Source organism: Littorina saxatilis, linkage group LG2, assembly GCF_037325665.1.
Source record: "Littorina saxatilis isolate snail1 linkage group LG2, US_GU_Lsax_2.0, whole genome shotgun sequence".
Classification (NCBI taxonomy): Eukaryota; Metazoa; Mollusca; class Gastropoda; order Littorinimorpha; family Littorinidae; genus Littorina; species Littorina saxatilis.
Genome location: NC_090246.1, coordinates 9,653,293 through 9,668,728, shown reverse-complemented (window position 1 = coordinate 9,668,728; position 15,436 = coordinate 9,653,293). Strand labels below are relative to the sequence as shown.

General features: G+C 42.0%; 10 non-coding genes across 10 annotated transcripts; all 10 read right to left on the bottom strand.

Moving 5' to 3' along the window:
• Positions 1-546: 546 nt before the first annotated feature.
• Trnap-cgg (transfer RNA proline (anticodon CGG)) lies at positions 547-618 on the bottom strand. Its single transcript has one exon. It is a non-coding gene; the product is annotated as a tRNA-Pro (tRNA).
• A 526-nt stretch (positions 619-1,144) lies between these two features.
• Trnap-ugg (transfer RNA proline (anticodon UGG)) lies at positions 1,145-1,216 on the bottom strand. Its single transcript has one exon. It is a non-coding gene; the product is annotated as a tRNA-Pro (tRNA).
• Positions 1,217-1,473: 257 nt separating this feature from the next.
• On the bottom strand, positions 1,474-1,545 carry Trnap-agg (transfer RNA proline (anticodon AGG)). Its single transcript has one exon. It is a non-coding gene; the product is annotated as a tRNA-Pro (tRNA).
• Positions 1,546-3,209: 1,664 nt separating this feature from the next.
• On the bottom strand, positions 3,210-3,281 carry Trnap-ugg (transfer RNA proline (anticodon UGG)). Its single transcript has one exon. It is a non-coding gene; the product is annotated as a tRNA-Pro (tRNA).
• Positions 3,282-4,661: 1,380 nt separating this feature from the next.
• Positions 4,662-4,733, bottom strand: Trnap-cgg (transfer RNA proline (anticodon CGG)). The gene has a single exon. It is a non-coding gene; the product is annotated as a tRNA-Pro (tRNA).
• Positions 4,734-5,236: 503 nt separating this feature from the next.
• Positions 5,237-5,308, bottom strand: Trnap-ugg (transfer RNA proline (anticodon UGG)). The gene has a single exon. It is a non-coding gene; the product is annotated as a tRNA-Pro (tRNA).
• Positions 5,309-7,510: 2,202 nt separating this feature from the next.
• On the bottom strand, positions 7,511-7,582 carry Trnap-agg (transfer RNA proline (anticodon AGG)). The gene has a single exon. It is a non-coding gene; the product is annotated as a tRNA-Pro (tRNA).
• A 3,158-nt stretch (positions 7,583-10,740) lies between these two features.
• On the bottom strand, positions 10,741-10,812 carry Trnap-cgg (transfer RNA proline (anticodon CGG)). Its single transcript has one exon. It is a non-coding gene; the product is annotated as a tRNA-Pro (tRNA).
• Positions 10,813-11,311: 499 nt separating this feature from the next.
• Trnap-ugg (transfer RNA proline (anticodon UGG)) lies at positions 11,312-11,383 on the bottom strand. The gene has a single exon. It is a non-coding gene; the product is annotated as a tRNA-Pro (tRNA).
• Positions 11,384-11,640: 257 nt separating this feature from the next.
• On the bottom strand, positions 11,641-11,712 carry Trnap-agg (transfer RNA proline (anticodon AGG)). Its single transcript has one exon. It is a non-coding gene; the product is annotated as a tRNA-Pro (tRNA).
• Positions 11,713-15,436: the final 3,724 nt, after the last annotated feature.

Genomic DNA, 15,436 nt, shown 5'->3' with positions numbered 1-15,436 from the left:
GTGGAAAATTTGGAACATGTGCGTTCTCTCAGCGCGCAGCGCTGAACCGATTTTGGTTTTTCTGTACATCCATTCCCAGTAACTCTTCCTTATCTTCTCCAGTGTTTTGCGCGTTTATCTCCCTTCCTTCGTACGGTGCGCCGGCAAAGCACACACACACACACACACACACACACACACACACACACACACACACACACACACACACACACACACACACACAAAACAAGCAAGCAAACAAAAAAACAACCAAACAAACAAACAAAACGATTTAAACAAACAAACAAAACAAACAAACAAACAAACAAGCAAGCAAACACAAAGACATATGCGTAAACAGGCAGAATACAGGAAAACAAACAAATACTTTTATAGCACAAAACAAGACATCATCAACTTATATGAGCTGTGATATTATTAAAGACATCCACGAAAAAAAAATCAAAAAAAAATCAAAGAAATCGACGGAAAGAAACACAAAAAAACGTCGCAAAAAATGGGTTTGTGTCTAATTCTACCATATAAGCTAAAATATATGACAAAGTTGGGCTCGTCCGGGAATTGAACCCGGGACCTCTCGCACCCGAAGCGAGAATCATTCCCCTAGACCAACGAGCCGCACAAAACCAGGAAGAAAATACTCTACTTATTTGGAATATTTTGATGTGGCGGGGAATTGGTGTGTGAGGTGCATTAGGTTTTTGCCTTTTGCCTCATCATTAGACAAGAGCTATAGGTAATCGCCCCCCCCCCCCTTAACACACACACAGAATATGTAATGTGCTTGTCCATTTTGATTTACCAGATATGGAGTTATGAAGAATCAAGGCGTATTGCTTTCTAGTTTAGATGGTAACACACTCCCCCGAAATCGGCGTATGTCTGCCTGAATGGCGGGGTAAAAACGGTCATACACGTAAAAATCTACTCGTGCTAAAAACATGAATGAACGTGGGAGTCTAAGCCCACGAACGAAGAAGAAGAAGAAGAAGAAGAAGAAGAAGAAGAAGAAGAAGAAGATGATGATGCTAACATAAAATTAATGAGGTGTACAAAGGTTTATCACCTCTCTTCAACTTTTTGTTAAAAATATCAGTATGAACGTTGTACGAGATGCGTGTGAAAACAATGTTACAAAAATTCAGGGCTCGTCCGGGATTTGAACCCGGGACCTCTCGCACCCAAAGCGAGAATCATACCCCTAGACCAACGAGCCGATGTATAAACACTCAAATCATAAACATTATAACTTGACTTTGCGTGACAGCTGGTGTTTTCTGAGCCGAACAATGATGAACCAACAACAAAACTTATGAGCGGCGCGAGCTTGCAGATACAAATGTATTGATTTTCTACTTGGTTTCATGGCACTGAGCTTACATTAAGCGTAAATGACACACGTATGTGACATTAAGACGAGGCAACGATGATATTTCTATCGAAAACGAAAACAAAAATGATGGTAAAATATAAGGGCTCGTCCGGGATTTGAACCCGGGACCTCTCGCACCCTAAGCGAGAATCATACCCCTAGACCAACGAGCCGATGAATAAGATATGAAAACGTAAGTAGTGTATTGTAACCATTTGCTTACGCTTGCAGTATAGCTGGTGCTTACATTATGATTTCGTCAGCGAATCTGTGTAGTGCTGCTGCCACTGTTCACATACATGAGCAGCTAATGTATTCGAACAGTATCATCTTTTGTGTTTTTTTAAAAAGGAATAATCGAAAGATTTATAATCGATGTGATATCCTACAATAAAAAAACAAATCAAACGAGGAACAAAAAGGAGTAAATCAAAGTACCACATAAAGTAGAATACAAAGAAAGAAAGAAAGAAAAAGATAAAGAAAAGAAACAAAGAAAGAAGAAAACAAGTCGCGTAAGGCGAAATTACTACATTTGTGACCCTCCACCACGAAATGAGTCGCATGTCACCTCGCGCGGTTCTGCGCTAGGCTTAATATAAGTCCGGGGAGTGTCTGGTAACAGTGTGAGGGTCACCTTAGTCACAGGCTTATAAGTTTTTGCTCTTTTCTAAAACGGTTTTCACCACTGGATAGAGCGTAAAAAAATTCTTTAGGAAAATGTAAAAATATGAAAATCATGCAAAGGTGACATGCGACTCATTCCGTGGTGGAGGGTCACATTTAGTCAAGCTGTGGAACTCACGGAATGAAACAGAACGCACTGCATTTTTTCACCAAGACAAAACAACTTTGTCAATCCCTGCGACAAAGAAATCGCTCATTTTTCACGTGCAAAACGAAGTGAAATTCACAAGACGGTAAAACGCGGTAGCTTCTATTGCGCTAAGCAGGAAAGCACGTTTTTCTGTATTCTTTTTATATTTTGTGAGCTTGTTTTTTTGTTTTCAAGCATAACGAATCTATATGTTTTTGAAATCAGGAAAAACTAGAAAATACGATGAAATCATTTTTGGATCGATTACTTAAATTTTAATTTTAGCATTTTCAGATTTGTAATGACCAAACTCATTAATTAATTTGTAAGCCTCGAAGCTGAAATACAGTCCCATAGTCCGGGCTTCGTCGAAGATTACTTGGCTAAAATTTTAATCAAATTGATTGAAAAATGAGGCCTCAACTTTTACAAAAAAGGATATGACGTTATCAAAGACATTTATCAAAAATATGAAAAAACTTCTGCATATACCATACTCAGAAACCCTCATGTAAAGTGTCATGAAGATCGGTCCAGTAGTTATCTCTGAATCGCTCTACACATACACACACACACACACACACACACACACACACACACACACACACATGTATACACCACGACCCTCGTTTCGATTCCCCATCTATGTTAAAACACTTAGTCAAAACTTGACTAAATGAAAAAAGACAGAGAGACAGAAGGAAAGAAAGACAAACAGAAAGGAATAAACAAACAAACAAACACACACACACACACACACACACACACACACACACACACACACACACACACACACACACACACACACACACAAAACCAAAAAATAAACAAACAAACAAACAAACAAACAGACAAACCAACTACCCAAAATCAAGCAACCCCCGAAAGCAGCGTATGGCTGCCTGAATGGCGGGGTACAAAACGGTCATACACGTAAAAACCCATTCGTGCAAAAGCATGAGTGAACGTGGGAGTTTCAGCCCATGAACGAATAAGAAGAAAAAGGTAAAAATTATTGACGCGCTCGTCCGGGATTTGAACCCGGGACCTCTCGCACCCAAAGCGAGAATCATACCTCTAGATCAACGAGCTATAAAGACAACAGAGAATTTACTAAAATGTACCTCTTTGAAGAATCTAATGCAATTGCCTTCTAGTTCAGATGGTAACATAAATGAGCTACAATACAAGCTTACCACCTCTCTTGATTGGTTCGTTGGTTTGTTTTGCTTAACGCCCAGCCGACCACGAAGGGCCATATCAGGGCGGTGCTGCTTTGACATATAACGTGCGCCACACACAAGACAGAAGTCGCAGCACAGGCTTCATGTCTCACCCAGTCACATTATTCTGACACCGGACCAACCAGTCCTAGCACTAACCCCATAATACCAGACGCCAGGCGGAGCAGCCACTAGATTGCCAATTTTAAAGTCTTAGGTATGACCCGGCCGGGGTTCGAACCCACGACCTCCCGATCACGGGGCGGACGCCTTACCATTAGGCCAACCGTGCCGGTACCTCTCTTGAACTTTGTATCAAAAATAATTATCAGTATGAACGTGGTACAAGATGCGCGTGAAAACAATGTTACAAAAAATCAGGGCTCGTCCGGGATTTGAACCCGGGACCTCTCGCACCCAAAGCGTGGCGTCAATCCATATTCCCGTTACTATTTTTAGAAGGCCACTGCACTGTCCAGAACGCGGCTTTCCTTGCATGTACCCGTAAGTTGTCCTCACTGTAAAAGTGCAAAGGTCGAATCTATTCATCGAAAAATCCACTGTCATCTATCTCTATATCTATATATACGGCTTGTGTGTGTCTGTCTGTCTGTGTGTTCACGATTCACGGCCAAAGTTCTCGATGGATCTGCTTCAAATTTGGTGGGCATATTCAGGTAGACCCCGGACACAATCGTGGAAAATTTTGAACATGTGCGTGCTCTCAGCGCGCAGCGCTGAACCGATTTTGGTTTTTCTGTACATCCATTCCCAGTAACTCTTCCTTATCTTCTCCAGTGTTTTGCGCGTTTATCTCCCTTCCTTCGTACGGTGCGCCGGCAAAGCATAAACACACACACACACACACACACACATTCACACACACACACACACACACACACACACACACACACACACACAAAAACAAGCAAGCAAACAAACAAACAACCAACCAAACAAACAAAACGATTTAAACAAACAAACAAAACAAACAAACAAACAAACAAGCAAGCAAACACAAAGACATATGCCTAAACAGGCAGAATACAGGAAAACAAACAAATACTTTTATAGCACAAAACAAGACATCATCAACTTATATGAGCTGTGATATTATTAAAGACATCCACGAAAAAAAAAATCAAAAAAAATCAAAGAAATCGACGGAAAGAAACACAAAAAAACGTCACAAAAAATGTTTTTGTGTCTAATTCTACCATAATTATAAGCTAAAATATATGAAAAAGTTGGGCTCGTCCGGGAATTGAACCCGGGACCTCTCGCACCCGAAGCGAGAATCATACCCCTAGACCAACGAGCCGCACAAAACCAGGAAGAAAATACTCTACTTATTTGGAATATTTTGATGTGGCGGGGAATTGGTGTGTGAGGTGCATTAGGTTTTTGCCTTTTGCCTCATCATTAGACAAGAGCTATAGGTAATCGTCCCCCCCGCCCCCCTTAACACCCACACACATAATATGTAATGTGCTTGTTCATTTTGATTTACCAGATATGGAGTTATAAAGAATCAAGGCGTATTGCTTTCTAGTTTAGATCAGTGGTAACACACTCCCCCGAAATCGGCGTATGTCTGCCTGAATGGCGGGGTAAAAACGGTCATACACGTAAAAATCTACTCGTGCTAAAAACATGAATGAACGTGGGAGTCTAAGCCCACGAACGAAGAAGAAGAAGAAGAAGAAGAAGATGCTAACATAAATGAGGTGTACAAAGGTTTATCACCTCTCTTCAACTTTTTGTTAAAAATATCAGTATGAACGTTGTACGAGATGCGTGTGAAAACAATGTTACAAAAATTCAGGGCTCGTCCGGGATTTGAACCCGGGACCTCTCGCACCCAAAGCGAGAATCATACCCCTAGACCAACGAGCCGATGTATAAACACTCAAATCATAAACATTATAACTTGACTTTGCGTGACAGCTGGTGTTTTCTATGCCGAACAATGATGAACCAACAACAAAAGTTACAAGAAAAATGTTCATTCAAAATGAACAGCGTCGATGCAATGTCCACCAAAGATTTATTTTGGGAAGTGTTAAAAGGTTAGGGTCAAAAGTCAATGAATTGCATGTTGTGCTGGATATATAAATTGTTTATTTCAGTCAATGCTTGCTATGAATTGATCAAACAGCCACAAGAAAAAACAAGTCGCGTAAGGCGAAATTACTACATTTAGTCAAGCTGTGGAACTCACAGAATGAAACTGAACGTAGTCCGCCGCTAGTGCAAAAGGCAGTGAAAGTGACGAGCCTGTTTGGCGCGGTAACGGTTGCGCTGTGCTTCATAGCACGCTTTACTGTACCTCTCTTCGTTTTAACTTTCTGAGCGTGTTTTTAATCCAAACATATCATATCTATATGTTTTTGGAATCAGGAACCGACAAGGAATAAGATGAAATAGTTTTTAAAACGATTTCGGAAATTTAATTTTGATCATAATTTTTATATTTTTAATTTTCAGAGCTTGTTTTTAATCCAAATATAACATATTTATATGTTTTTGGAATCAGAAAAGGATGAAGAATAAGATGAACGTAAATTTGGATCGTTTTATAATTTATTTATTTTTTTACAATTTTCAGATTTTTAATGACCAAAGTCATTAATTAATTTTTAAGCCACCAAACTGAAATGCAATACGGAAGTCTGGCCTTCGTCGAAGAGTGCTTGGCCAAAATTTCAATCAATTTGATTGAAAAATGAGGGTGTGACAGTGCAGCCTCAACTTGTACAAAAAAGCCGGATATGACGTCATAAAAGACGTTTATAAAACAAAACCAAAAAAAAAAACCGTCCTGGAATATCATTCCCAGGAAGTCTCATGTCAAATTTCATAAAGATCGGTCCAGTAGTTTAGTCTGAATCGTTCTACACACACACACACACACAGACAGACACACAGACACACAGACACACACACACACGCACATACACCAAGACCCTCGTCTCGATTCCCCCCTCTATATTAAGACATTTAGTAAAAACTTTTAAATTAAAAAATAGAGCTTGTTTGAAACAGGTAGAAAGGAAGAGTTGATATTGCAATATCTGTACGTGGGAATGTGGTGAAAAAGAGTGCTACAAGTAGTAAGTCGGCCTCAGATCCATTTCAAATATTTATTGCAGAAAAACAAAATACAAATTAAAAACAAAACCACAGAACCATTACCAGGTGTCATAGGAATGTTTGAAAACAATAGTTTTAATTTTACACTGTAAATACAGGAATCAGAATTAAACACCTCAAATTGGCACATGCATAATGAATCACCTGGAATTGCAACAGGGAGATACTGAAGTAATTGGAAACAAACACTTGAAATTGACAGAGAAACAATTGAAAATATATTACTGACATGAGCGTACAATATTTTAATGGAAGTGCATTTTTAGCACGAAGCATCCGCAGGAGGATGCACTAACAATTACATAGTGCCACAAAATGTGTACGGACATTTCACAACCGTGCATTATTAGCACAGAACACATACATGGGGGCGCACAAAACATTATTGTACCATGATGATGATCGGGATTGTTGAAGATCTTTTCTTGTGCAAGGCGCCCCTGTATGACCGCAACTGATCCAACCGGCCGCATCTGAACAAACGACGTCGAAACGGCGCGAAACACGTCCTCTCGGTTGGTCTCGGATTGACTCGGCTCCTCTCGGTCTTTTTTTGTGTGTGTCTTTTTTCTTTTCCTTATGGTCGGAGTGGTATATTTATGTACATCTTAGATTTTAAAAAAACACCCGAAAGCTGTGTTTAATCGTTTCGCGTAAATTGTACATTTTTTTCAGCTTTGAAATTGTTTTGGCTTGGAGAGTCAGCGCGCTTTGGCTTGGAGACTAATTCTCCACAGGCACGTTCTTCCCAACCACAGATACCAGCGTCGTCCGCGACGCTGGAATGAGCGGCGCGAGCTTGCAGATACAAATGTATTGATTTTCCACTTAGTTTCATGGCACTGAGTTTACATTAAGCGTAAATGACACACGTATGTGACATTAAGACGAGGCAACGATAATATTTCTATCGAAAACGAAAACAAAAATGATGGTAAAATATAAGGGCTCGTCCGGGATTTGAACCCGGGACCTCTCGCACCCTAAGCGAGAATTATACCCCTAGACCAACGAGCCGATGAATAAGATATGAAAACGTAAGTAGTGTATTGTAACCATTTGCTTACGCTTGCAGTATAGCTGGTGCTTATCTGTGTAGTGCTGCTGCCACTGTTCACATACATGAGCAGCTAATGTATTCGAACAGTATCATCTTTTGTGTTTTTTTAAAAAGGAATAATCGAAAGATTTATAATCGATGTGATATCCTACAATAAAAAAACAAATCAAACGAGGAACAAAAAGGAGTAAATCAAAGTACCACATAAAGTAGAATACAAAGAAAGAAAGAAAGAAAAAGATAAAGAAAAGAAACAAAGAAAGAAGAAAACAAGTCGCGTAAGGCGAAAATTACTACATTTGTGACCCTCCACCACGAAATGAGTCGCATGTCACCTCGCGCGGTTCTGCGCTAGGCTTAATATAAGTCCGGGGAGTGTCTGGTAACAGTGTGAGGGTCACCTTAGTCACAGGCTTATAAGTTTTTGCTCTTTTCTAAAACGGTTTTCACCACTGGATAGAGCGTAAAAAAATTCTTTAGGAAAATGTAAAAATATGAAAATCATGCAAAGGTGACATGCGACTCATTCCGTGGTGGAGGGTCACATTTAGTCAAGCTGTGGAACTCACGGAATGAAACAGAACGCACTGCATTTTTTCACCAAGACAAAACAACTTTGTCAATCCCTGCGACAAAGAAATCGCTCATTTTTCACGTGCAAAACGAAGTGAAATTCACAAGACGGTAAAGCGCGGTAGCTTCTATTGCGCTAAGCAGGAAAGCACGTTTTTCTGTATTCTTTTTAATTTTCTGAGCTTGTTTTTTTGTATTCAAGCATAACGTATCTATATGTTTTTGAAATCAGGAAAAACTAGAAAATACGATGAAATCATTTTTGGATCGATTACTTAAATTTTAATTTTAGCATTTTCAGATTTGTAATGACCAAACTCATTAATTAATTTGTAAGCCTCGAAGCTGAAATACAGTCCCATAGTCCGGGCTTCGTCGAAGATTACTTGGCTAAAATTTTAATCAAATTGATCGAAAAATGAGGGTGTGACAGTGCGGCCTCAACTTTCACAAAAAAAGGATATGACGTTATCAAAGACATTTATCAAAAATATGAAAAAAACTTCTGCATATACCATACTCAGAAACCCTCATGTAAAGTGTCATGAAGATCGGTCCAGTAGTTATCTCTGAATCGCTCTACACATACACACACACACACACACACACACACAGACACAAGCACACACACACATGTATACACCACGACCCTCGTTTCGATTCCCCATCTATGTTAAAACACTTAGTCAAAACTTGACTAAATGTAAAAAGACAGAGAGACAGAAGGAAAGAAAGACAAACAGAAAGGAATAAACAAACAAACAAACACACACACACACACACACACACACACACACACACACACACACACACACACAAAACAAAAAACCCGAACAAACAAGCAAACAAACAAACAAACAAACAGACAAACCGACTACCCAAAATCAAGCAACCCCCGAAAGCAGCGTATGGCTGCCTGAATGGCGGGGTACAAAACGGTCATACACGTAAAAACGTACCCATTCGTGCAAAAGCATGAGTGAACGTGGGAGTTTCAGCCCATGAATGAATAAGAAGAAAACGGTACAAATTATTGACGGGCTCGACCGGGATTTAAACCCGGGACCTCTCGCACCCAAAGCGAGAATCATACCTCTAGATCAACGAGCTATAAAGACAACAGAGAATTTACTAAAATGTACCTCTTTGAAGAATCTAATGCAATTGCCTTATAGTTCAGATGGTAACATAAATGAGCTACAATACAAGCTTACCACCTCTCTTGATTGGTTGGTTGGTTTGTTTTGCTTAACGCCCAGCCGACCACGAAGGGCCATATCAGGGCGGTGCTGCTTTGACATATAACGTGCGCCACACACAAGACAGAAGTCGCAGCACAGGCTTCATGTCTCACCCAGTCACATTATTCTGACACCGGACCAACCAGTCCTAGCACTAACCCCATAATACCAGACGCCAGGCGGAGCAGCCACTAGATTGCCAATTTTAAAGTCTTAGGTATGACCCGGCCGGGGTTCGAACCCACGACCTCCCGATCACGGGGCGGACGCCTTACCACTAGGCCAACCGTTCCGGTACCTCTCTTGAACTTTGTATCAAAAATAATTATCAGTATGAACGTGGTACAAGATGCGCGTGAAAACAATGTTACAAAAAATCAGGGCTCGTCCGGGATTTGAACCCGGGACCTCTCGCACCCAAAGCGTGGCGTCAATCCATATTCCCGTTACTATTTTTAGAAGGTCACTGCACTGTCCAGAACGCAGCTTTCCTTGCATGTACCCGTAAGTTGTCCTCACTGTAAAAGTGCAAAGGTCGAATCTATTTATCGAAAAATCCACTGTCATCTATCTCTATATCTATATCTATATACGGCTTGTGTGTGTCTGTCTGTCTGTCTGTGTGTTCACGATTCACGGCCAAAGTTCTCGATGGATCTGCTTCAAATTTGGTGGGCATATTCAGGTAGACCCCGGACACAATCGTGGAAAATTTTGAACACGTGCGTTCTCTCAGCGCGCAGCGCTGAACCGATTTTGGTTTTTCTGTACATCCATTCCCAGTAACTCTTCGTTATCTTCTCCAGTGTTTTGCGCGTTTATCTCCCTTCCTTCGTACGGTGCGCCGGCAAAGCACACACACTGACACAAACACACGCACACACACAAACACACACATTCACACACACACACACAAACACACACACACACACACACACTCACACACACACACACACATACACACACACACACACACACACACACAAAAACAAGCAAGCAAGCAAAAAAACAAACAAACAAAACGATTTAAACAAACAAACAAAACAAACAAACAAACAAACAAGCAAGCAAACACAAAGACATATGCCTAAACAGGCAGAATACAGGAAAACAAACAAATACTTTTATAGCACAAAACAAGACATCATCAACTTATATGAGCTGTGATATTATTAAAGACATCCACGAAAAAAAAAATCAAAACAAATCAAAGAAATCGACGGAAAGAAACACAAAAAAACGTCGCAAAAAATGGGTTTGTGTCTAATTCTACCATATAAGCTAAAATATATGACAAAGTTGGGCTCGTCCGGGAATTGAACCCGGGATCTCTCGCACCCGAAGCGAGAATCATACCCCTAGACCAACGAGCCGCACATAACCAGGAAGAAAATACTCTACTTATTTGGAATATTTTGATGTGGCGGGGAATTGGTGTGTGAGGTGCATTAGGTTTTTGCCTTTTGCCTCATCATTAGACAAGAGCTATAGGTAATCGTCCCCCCCGCCCCCCTTAACACACACACACATAATATGTAATGTGCTTGTCCATTTTGATTTACCAGATATGGAGTTATGAAGAATCAAGGCGTATTGCTTTCTAGTTTAGATGGTAACACACTCCCCCGAAATCGGCGTATGTCTGCCTGAATGGCGGGGTAAAAACGGTCATACACGTAAAAATCTACTCGTGCTAAAAACATGAATGAACGTGGGAGTCTAAGCCCACGAACGAAGAAGAAGAAGAAGAAGAAGAAGATGCTAACATAAATGAGGTGTACAAAGGTTTATCACCTCTCTTCAACTTTTTGTTAAAAATATCAGTATGAACGTTGTACGAGATGCGTGTGAAAACAATGTTACAAAAATTCAGGGCTCGTCCGGGATTTGAACCCGGGACCTCTCGCACCCAAAGCGAGAATCATACCCCTAGACCAACGAGCCGATGTATAAACACTCAAATTATAAACATTATAACTTGACTTTGCGTGACAGCTGGTGTTTTCTATGCCGAACAATGATGAACCAACAACAAAACTTATGAGCGGCGCGAGCTTGCAGATACAAATGTATTGATTTTCCACTTGGTTTCATGGCACTGAGTTTACATTAAGCGTAAATGACACACGTATGTGACATTAAGACGAGGCAACGATAATATTTCTATCGAAAACGAAAACAAAAATGATGGTAAAATATAAGGGCTCGTCCGGGATTTGAACCCGGGACCTCTCGCACCCTAAGCGAGAATCATACCCCTAGACCAACGAGCCGATGAATAAGATATGAAAACGTAAGTAGTGTATTGTAACCATTTGCTTACGCTTGCAGTATAGCTGGTGCTTACATTATGATTTCGTCAGCGAATCTGTGTAGTGCTGCTGCCACTGTTCACATACATGAGCAGCTAATGTATTCGAACATAACTTTATCTTTTGTGTTTTTTTAAAAAGGAATAATCGAAAGATTTATAATCGATGTGATATCCTACAATAAAAAAACAAATCAAACGAGGAACAAAAAGGAGTAAATCAAAGTACCACATAAAGTAGAACACAAAGAAAGAAAGAAAGAAAAAGATAAAGAAAAGAAACAAAGAAAGAAGAAAACAAGTCGCGTAAGGCGAAATTACTACATTTGTGACCCTCCACCACGAAATGAGTAGCATGTCACCTCGCGCGGTTCTGCGCTAGGCTTAATATAAGTCCGGGGAGTGTCTGGTAACAGTGTGAGGGTCACCTTAGTCACAGGCTTAATAAGTTTTCGCTCTTTTCTAAAACGGTTTTCACCACTGGATAGAGCGTAAACAAATTCTTTAGGAAAATGTAAAAATATGAAAATCATGCAAAGGTGACATGCGACTCATTCCGTGGTGGAGGGTCACATTTAGTCAAGCTGTGGAACTCACGGAATGAAACAGAACGCACTGCATTTTTTCACCAAGACAAAACAACTTTGTCAATCCCTGCAACAAAGCAATCGCTCATTTTTCACGTGCAAAACGAAGTGAAATTCACAAGACGGTAAAGCGCGGTAGCTTCTATTGCGCTAAGCAGGAAAGCACGTTTTTCTGTATTTTTTTAATTTTCTGAGCTTGTTTTTTTGTATTCAAGCATAACGAATCTATATGTTTTTGAAATCAGGAAAAACTAGAAAATACGATGAAATCATTTTTGGATCGATTACTTAAATTTTAATTTTAGCATTTTCAGATTTGTAATGACCAAACTCATTAATTAATTTGTAAGCCATCAGCCTACTTAGCTGCCTAGGAAAGCTGATGGAGAGGATCCTGAACCGCAGACTCATATGGCATCTGGAGTCCAACAACATCCTTGCCGCCACTCAGACAGGCTACAGAGGCCAAAGAAACACCGAGGACCAGCTGACGCTCCTGGCGCAAGACATAGAAGATGCGTTTCAGCAGAAGCACAAAGTGGTCGGCGTCTTCTTCGATCTCTCGAAAGCCTTCGACAGAGTGTGGAGGGAAGCCCTGCTCCTGAAAGTGCGCCAGAGCGGCGTCACAGGGAGGATGTACACATGGGTCAAATCCTTCCTTCACGAAAGGTCGGCAAGAGTTGTCCTGGATGGCTACCACAGTGTGAGCGTCAAGATGAGGGAAGGTGTGCCCCAAGGCGGAGTAATTTCACCCACGCTCTTCCTCATCTACATAAATGACATCACCAGCGCCATCCCTCGCCATGTCTCCAACACGCTTCACGCAGACGATCTAGCCATCTGGAGCAGCGCTGAACACACCACCTCAGCCGCTCACCGAATCCAGGACGGTGTGAAGCGCATCCACCAGTGGACCGAAGACTGGGGACTACAGCTCAACAGAGTCAAGTCCGTTGCGACCATCTTCTCCCTGTCCACATCCAAAGAAAAGGTCAACCTCAAGTTGGGAGAGTCGGCTCTACCACAGGTCGAAACGCCTACCTTTCTCGGCGTCAAGCTGGACTCCCGCCTCACCTGGAAACCACACCTTGAGGAGATCGAGGCGAGAGGCATACGACGACTCGCAATCATGAGAAAGCTCTCAGGAACAACATGGGGCGCCAACTCCCAAATCCTGAAGACAGTGTACACTGGGGCGGTGAGGCCTGTGTTGGAGTATGCATCAAGCTCCTGGAACACAGCAGCCAGGACCAACAAGGCACGACTGGACCGAGTCCAAAACCTCGGCTTGAGGACTGTCCTTGGAGCGATGAAAACCACTCCCATCTCTGAGATGCAGAAGGTGGCCAACATCGAACCGTTGGAAGACAGACGACAGGCAAAGCTTCTGATACAAGGAGAGAAGCACAAGAGACTCGAGAGCCATCCGCTCCACAACAAGTTCCAAGCTCTCACCAAGAACCGCTTGAAGCGCCAGAGCCCCAACCATCAGCTGAAAGCACAGCAGAGGGAGAATGCTGACATCCTTCAACCCAGCCCTGACCAGTGCGAGAGGCTCAATCCAAAGCCGTGGTCTCCCCAGAGTCAGAGATTCCATGTAAGGATGTCCATTCCTGGCATCTCTGGAAAACAGCAACAGAGTGATGCAGCCCTCCGCTCCCTTGCCCTGGAAGAAATACACAGGAGGTACCCAGCCAGCAAGTGGACCCACGCTTATACAGATGGTTCGGCAGAGTGCGCAACCAAGAACGGAGGAAGTGGCGTCTTCATTCAAATTCCAGGAAGACCCCCAGAGACACTGACCACACCATGCGGTGTTCTCTGCTCCAACTTCAAAGCAGAAGTTGTTGCCCTCCATACAGCTGCAGACTTCCTCACCTCTCTTGAGGAAACCCCACCCAAGGTTGTCTTCCTCTCTGACTGCCTGTCCGCACTACAAGTCCTCACAGCCCCTGCAGAACACCTCGTGGAAGAGCTGAAGAAGTCCCTGAACGACTTGTCCCAGAAAGCCTCCGTAGTTCTGCAGTGGATTCCAGCGCACTGCGGCATCGCTGGAAATGAGAAGGCGGATGGTCTGGCCAAAGATGCAGGAAGACAGGAACAACCAGAAACCAGCCTGTCCTTCCGAGAGACCAAAACCCTCATCAAGCATCGCTGGAAGACAGCATTCAAAGAAAGAAACGGAGGCTACAAGCCAGACCAAGACCCCATCCACCGCCTCAGCCGTGCAGAGCAGACTGCCATCTTCCGGCTGCGTACAGGGCACTGCGGCTTTAAAGCGCACCTGAAAAGGATCGGCGTAGCAGAGTCGGCATTGTGCGATTGTGGGGCGGCCGACCAGACAGTAGAACATGTATTGAATACATGCACAAACTTCACTCTGCTGCGGAACCAGATCTGGCCAGAAGGAGCTACACTGGAGACCAAGCTCTGGGGAACGTCAGAAGACCTGAAAGCGACGTTCCAGTTCACGACAGCAGCGGAACTACGACCCTAGACACAACCGTCGAACGCAGAAGAAGAAGGATCGATTACTTAAATTTTAATTTTAGCATTTTCAGATTTGTAATGACCAAACTCATTAATTAATTTGTAAGCATCGAAGCTGAAATACAGTCCCATAGTCCGGGCTTCGTCGAAGATTACTTGGCTAAAATTTTAATCAAATTGATCGAAAAATGAGGGTGTGACAGTGCGGCCTCAACTTTCACAAAAAACCGGATATGACGTTATCAAAGACATTTATCAAAAATATGAAAAACTTCTGCATATACCATACTCAGAAACCCTCATGTAAAATGTCATGAAGATCGGTCCAGTAGTTATCTCTGAATCGCTCTACACATACACACACACACACACAGACACAAGCACACACACACATGTATACACCACGACCCTCGTTTCGATTCCCCATCTATGTTAAAACACTTAGTCAAAACTTGACTAAATGTAAAAAGACAGAGATACAGAAGGAAAGAAAGACAAACAGAAAGGAATAAACAAACAAACAAACACACACACACACACACACACACACACAAAACCAAAAAAACCGAACAAACAAACAAACAAACAAACAAACATACAAACAGAAAA